Genomic DNA, 6,000 nt, shown 5'->3' with positions numbered 1-6,000 from the left:
TTATCAGAGAATCATAGATTTACAACTGGAAAGGACCTTAGAGGTCCTCTACCTCACCCTCCTCATATTACAGAAGAGGAAACTGAGGACAGGAAATGTGAAGGGACTCATCCAATCTCATCCAGGTAACAAGCAATAGAGACAGGATTGGAACTCAGGTGCTCTGATTTCAGAGCCAGTGCCTTTGCTACATGCACCTGAAGAAGAATAAGAGGTACAATGGGATAGGTGCAAGTGAGAAAAAGGACTCAGAGAAGTTTTTTAAAAAAGATTTTTCAATGATATCTTTTGCTTTTACAATGCCTAGATTTCCTTCCTGTATCCTTCCTCCACCTCCTTCCAGAAAATCAGCTGTTAGAACAAAGTTTCTTAGTCAAAATGGCATCATCTGACAAAGAAGGGAAGAATATCTTCCAAGTCAAAGCTATCAATAGCAGTTTTAAGAAATGCTTCAAATCACAGATAACTCAAGCAATGCAAATTAAGGTGGTTCTCATTTCCCTCTTCATACCAATCAGATTGGTAAATTTGGCAAAAAAGGGAAAATGACAAATATTGGAGGGACTGCAAGACAATAGGCACATTAATGCCCAGTTGGAGGAGCTATAAATTGGTATGGCCTTTCTCGAAAGCAGTTTGGAATGATGCCCCAAAATCATTAATCTGTACATACTCTTTGACCCAGCGTCGCTGCTTCTTGGTTTATAATGCCCCAAAGATATTTTTAAAAGATGAAAAGAACCCATTTGTACAAATCATTTAGAGCAGCCTTTTTTTTAGTACAAAGAACTGGAAAGTAAGGGGAATGGAGTGCCCATCACTTGAGGAATGGCTAAAGAAATGATGGTATATAAATGTCATGGTATACTATTGTGCCCTAAGAAATGATGAAAGGGAAAGTTGTAATGAAAGCTGGGGAGACTTGTATGAACTGATCCCAAGCAAGGACAAGGAGAACAATTTACACAAGAACAGCAGTACTGTAAAAACAAGGAACTTGTGAGAGAGACTTAGGGGCCCTGATCAACACAATGACCAATTCCAGAGGCCTGATGACGAAGCATAGCTTATGTTTCCTGACAGAAGGATGATGGGCTCAAGGTATATAACAAGCTGTGGTTTTTGGACATGACCAATTTGGGAATTTGTTCTTCTTGACTCCATATGTGATATAATGGCTTTGTTTTCTTTTTCTCTGGTGGTATGGGGATGGTGTGGGAGAAAGAAAATAAATTTTTTAAATGAACAAAAAAAGCGTCTCTTCCAAGCAAAATATCTAACCCAGTGAGGTTGAGGCTGGAAAATCCATTTTCAGGGAGGTATGTAAGGGATTCGTCTTCACATGGAGGTTGGACTATTTGTCCTCTCAGGCTTATTCTGCCTCTGAAATTCTGGGATTCTATCAAATGAAGTTAGATGGGGTAGGGCTTGCATGGTTCTACAGCATGGGTGAAAAATGAGAAAAATAGCAGTTACAAGCAACTCAGAATTTCCTGAGATATTGGTAATCCAACGTGGAGATATTAGGTTATAAGTAGGAGGAATTAATGGCCTTAGGTTTCCCCAAGGGCCACCTTTGTAAGACAATGAGAATAACCTTACTTGAGGAATATTTTAGTAGAAAGTATTCATGTTAGCCATGAGACTTTCTTTTACCTTTTTTATTTCCTTGTCAAGCAAGGCCTTTTTTGGTTTAACTCACCAGAGCAGTCTTCTCAGATTGGGGATGATGGGAGACTGACCACCTAGACTTGAGATGGAAAAGTCAGATAGGGAGCCACATGTTGATTTGGGAGCTGTGATTTCCTAATGCAAAAAGTAGAGATGTCAACTAAGGGAAAAGCCTGCTGGCATCTGTCTTCTTGGTAATGTGGGATCATTAGTGAAAGATCTCAACATGAACAGAGGAGGCAATTGCAAGAGAATCACAGCCAAGCTGTTTAGTGAAGGTAGGATACAAATCAGATAAAAGAAGCTTTAGAAGAGCACATAGAGAGAGAGTGTGTGTGTGTGTGTCCTTAAGTATTACTTTAACTGTTAGTATTCTACATGGTAGATTTTTGTGCAGCAAATAAGTTAATAAACTAACTAAAGTAGGAAATAAACAATGATTCTCTCTCCATATTAACAAATCCAGAAGACATAAAACAAGTTGTAGCTAAATTGAATGGCAGCTAACAAGTTCTCCTTGGAAAAGCGAATAAAGTAGAGTTACTTTTGAAGAGGACAAAAAACATAATTTCATGGCCACCTGGTCATTTTGCCTTGCAATGCCCAACAAACAGACCACCATGAAGTTAACTGCAGATTATGCATCAATGCCTGCATAGAAGATGAAGAGGGGAGAAATTCTATAAGGAACTTGATATGCTTTCTGCCTTTGGTAGGAAGAGAGTTCTAACAGATATCTGGATAAAGGAAGTTTCTTATTGATACTATGTCATGCAAGACTTGCACATCTGTTCTCAGAAGTCCTCATCTATTTATCCTGTCTGTCCAGGTGATCTGTAGTACACTCCCAGGACAAGATTGCTTCCATTTCTCCCTTCATTCATCTTCAGCTTTACTGATGTTTTTCCTCTTTGGTTTCTGGATTTTCTCAAGTGAATATGTAACCTCTTTGCCCCATTCATCTATTTTGTTCCTTTCAACTAAAGTGCAATTGTAACAATAGCTGATATTTATATTATTAGTAACCATATTGGTATCTTACGTTTCTAGGGTACTTTAATTCTTCCTTGAAAATATGAGAAGGATAATAGGCAGACTTTCACAGGAAATTTTTCAACAATAATCTTCATAGTCACAAAAATGACTGAGAGGTTTATCCAATACAAGATTTTTCTGCTATTATTACTTTTTGATAATTAAAAAAAGTTCTGACTCAATTCGGCAAAACTGGGCGTGTTCGGATCCTGCAAGATTGGTTGTCAACTACAACCATGTATATGACTTTGTTAAAGATATGCTGAGTTCTAAAAACTGCTGGGACAACTGGAAGGCAGTGTAGAAGACATCAGGCTTAGAACAGGGCCTCACAACACAACCTGGAGAAGAGGGCAATAAGGGGGAACTCAATTAAGGTCTGTGGGTTTTTTCCGAATAGGCAGATGGAAGGATTTCCTCCTCCATGATCTTTCTCTAGTCGTTTATCATGACCTGAAAACTCTGGTCAATCCAGCCAAGATGGAAAGGCTTTATAGGCCCTGTGAGAGAATCCACATCGATTGTAATAAGAGATGCAAACAGGAGTAAATGGAAGAGATAGCATATAGTTGGGGGGGGGGAGAAGAGCAAGGGATGGGGAATGTGGCTGTGAGGACAAGGGAACATTGTGAAATACAGCTGAGGGAGTCTATGGCCCCAGAGCAAAGACAGCCTGGGATGCATCTTCCTCTTCATCATCATCAACCCTCTTACTGAGCATTGTGTATCGGGAACTTCAGAGGTGGCTCTTGGATATTTCTGACTCTGGTCCCAGAGAAATGGTCACATAGAATGATACCTGTGGTGGACCTCCTGCCTCCCCAGTCAGTCGCATTCCCACATACTAGCCACCTTTCCCAGGACCCATACCTACTCTCAGGTGGCTGCCACTGGCAGTCTGACTCAGCTGCCATGTTGGCTAATTTTGCTGACCCATTTTCTCCCTTTATTTTGTGTTCTTTGTCACGAAGAATGGATTACTAGCTGGGAAAGACATTTAGGTGTGGAGGTGCTATATAAATGAATGATATCTATCTATCTATCTATATATATTTTAAAACCACTGCCTCTTGAACATGCCTTCTTTGCTCTTGTTGAAATGCTTGAAATGTTTTCCCTCACTCTCTTAACCTGTTAAATTTCTACCAATCAATTAAAGCTAAACTCAAATGCCCTTTCCTCCAGTAAACCTTTCCACATCTCCTCCTGATGGGAAGAACCTTTTTCCTTGGACCTCACTTTGTACCTTCCTAGTATACTTAGAAAATATTGTGAATTGTTGTTTAAATGGATTATTCTCATCCTCCACTAGACTGTGAACTCCATGAGGTTAGGAAAAGGGTGTTATCCAGGCCTCAGACAGTATAGGACATAAGCACTACCTGAGGAAAACTCTGACTCTCTATTTCTCTCTGGTGGCCTCTGGGACACTTTGCTTTCCTCCCACTCCTTCCTCCACCTTCCCCCACTCCTGAAAAAGAAGTCGCTAGAGCTCTCAGCTCTTGTCTTGTCCATTCCTCTCACCTTTCCTTCTGTAAGCTGTCCCAGGTGTTAGGGGACACAGCGAGAATCTTGACCTCGAGGATGGTGCTGTTTGACACTGAGGTCTGTCCTGAAATCTTCCCCTGCACAGAGGCAGTCACCTCCACACTGCCAGACACCTGCCCGTCCACCTCATCATTAAAGTGGAATGGTCCATGCTGGGTCACTTCTGGAGGGAGAGAGGCCAATCCTTAGCTAAAGTGAGCATTAAAGGTGGTTGTGCAGCAGGGGCCACCATGGGATGAGGTAAAGGCATCTGGGACCCCAACTTTATGTTTACTTCCCCAGTCACAATAACTCACAGTTCTATAGCACTTTACAATGGACAAAGTGCTTTCTGCCCAACCAGCGTGTGAAGTGGGGTGTACAAATATTATCATTCCCATTTTACAGATGAGGAAATAGAGGCTCAGAGCAGGTAAGTGACACATCCCTAGTCACACATCTAGTGAGTGAAAGAACCAAGGTTCAAACCCAACTCTCTGGCTTATTCCATGGTTCTGCATTGCCTCCCCAATTCATCCCAACCTCTCTTTAGGGTGGCTGGACAGAACATTCTGGACATCACTGATATAGGACAGCATGTGCCCACACAATCAGTCCAAAGGAAGCTGCGTATTCTGGTCAAGCCTGCTGGGCCTATTTCTCCTTCATAATCCAGATCAGTAGCCTTCCCCAGCTCCTTTTCTCACCCACTTATGCTGAGCACACCCTTACCTCCCCAGGGGATTGTACCTGGTTCTGGGGAGCTGGGATCCAGAATGTCCTTGAGAGTCAAATTGAGGCAAACATACTGTGACCTCCAAAACAAGGAGCTCCTGGTCTTCTTCCTGACCAGGTGGTAGGGACTGAAGCGGGTGGAGCTGTTGAGGCTGTCCACAGGGACCAGCTCCCCATTTTTGCTCATCTCTCGAACCACGTTCTTGGCAGCCCACTCAAATGCAGAGGACATGGCTCTTAGGAAGGGCAAGAGAGAAGAGAGGACAGAAGCTAGTTAGTGTCTCTGACTCCTCTCTCCTGAAAGGATGGAGTAGTCAGTTTAATGTTTTGCACTTAAGATGTCAGACAGTCAGCCAGTCCAAAAACATTTATTATGCACCTTCTATGTGCCAGGCACTGTGCTAAGCACTAGGCAAACAAAAAAGACAAAAGGACAGCCCCTGTCCTTGAAGAATTCACAGCCTAATGGGAAAGACAATATGCAATCAACCATGCACTATATATATATATACACACACATATACAAATTTACATGATAAATTGGCAATAATCAAGAGAGGGAAGGTACTGGAAGGAAGAGAGAATAGGGAAAAATCTTCCTGGAAAAAGTGGAATTTTCTCTGGGACTTGAGACCTGAGAAGCCAAGATGGGGAGATGAGGAGGGAGCACATTCCAGGCATGGAGGACAGCAAGAGAAAATGTACTGAGCCATCAGAGAGTAAAGCATTAGAAAACGAGAAAGATAGAAGGAGGCTATGTTAGGAAGGGCTTTAAATGCCAAGCAGAGCATTTTGTATTTGATTCTGGAAGGGTTAGAGAGCTGCTGGAGTTTATCAAGCATAGGGGTGATGTGGCTGGATCTGCACTATAGAAATGTTAGCTATCATCATCATCATCATCATCATTGTTGTTAATTATGGCTCCTTCCTCAGCCAAATCTGGAAAAAGCTTTCTGTAACTGTTGCCTTGATTTCTTCACCTTCTTCTCCTCAACCACTGGCAATCTGCCATTTGTCCTCCTCCTAAACTTC

General features: G+C 42.0%; 1 protein-coding gene across 2 annotated transcripts in view; it reads right to left on the bottom strand.

Annotated features, from left to right (window-relative positions):
* LOC114041440 (gasdermin-D-like) overlaps positions 1–6,000 on the bottom strand; it is a 51,257-nt gene that overhangs the window by 19,138 nt on the left and 26,119 nt on the right. The window lies entirely within an intron of this gene.

The sequence above is a fragment of the Vombatus ursinus genome, unplaced genomic scaffold, assembly GCF_900497805.2.
Source record: "Vombatus ursinus unplaced genomic scaffold, bare-nosed wombat genome assembly UNPS02014173.1, whole genome shotgun sequence".
In the NCBI taxonomy this organism is placed as follows: Eukaryota; Metazoa; Chordata; class Mammalia; order Diprotodontia; family Vombatidae; genus Vombatus; species Vombatus ursinus.
Note: the sequence above shows the minus strand (reverse complement) of the source record. Positions and strands in the feature narration are given on the sequence as shown.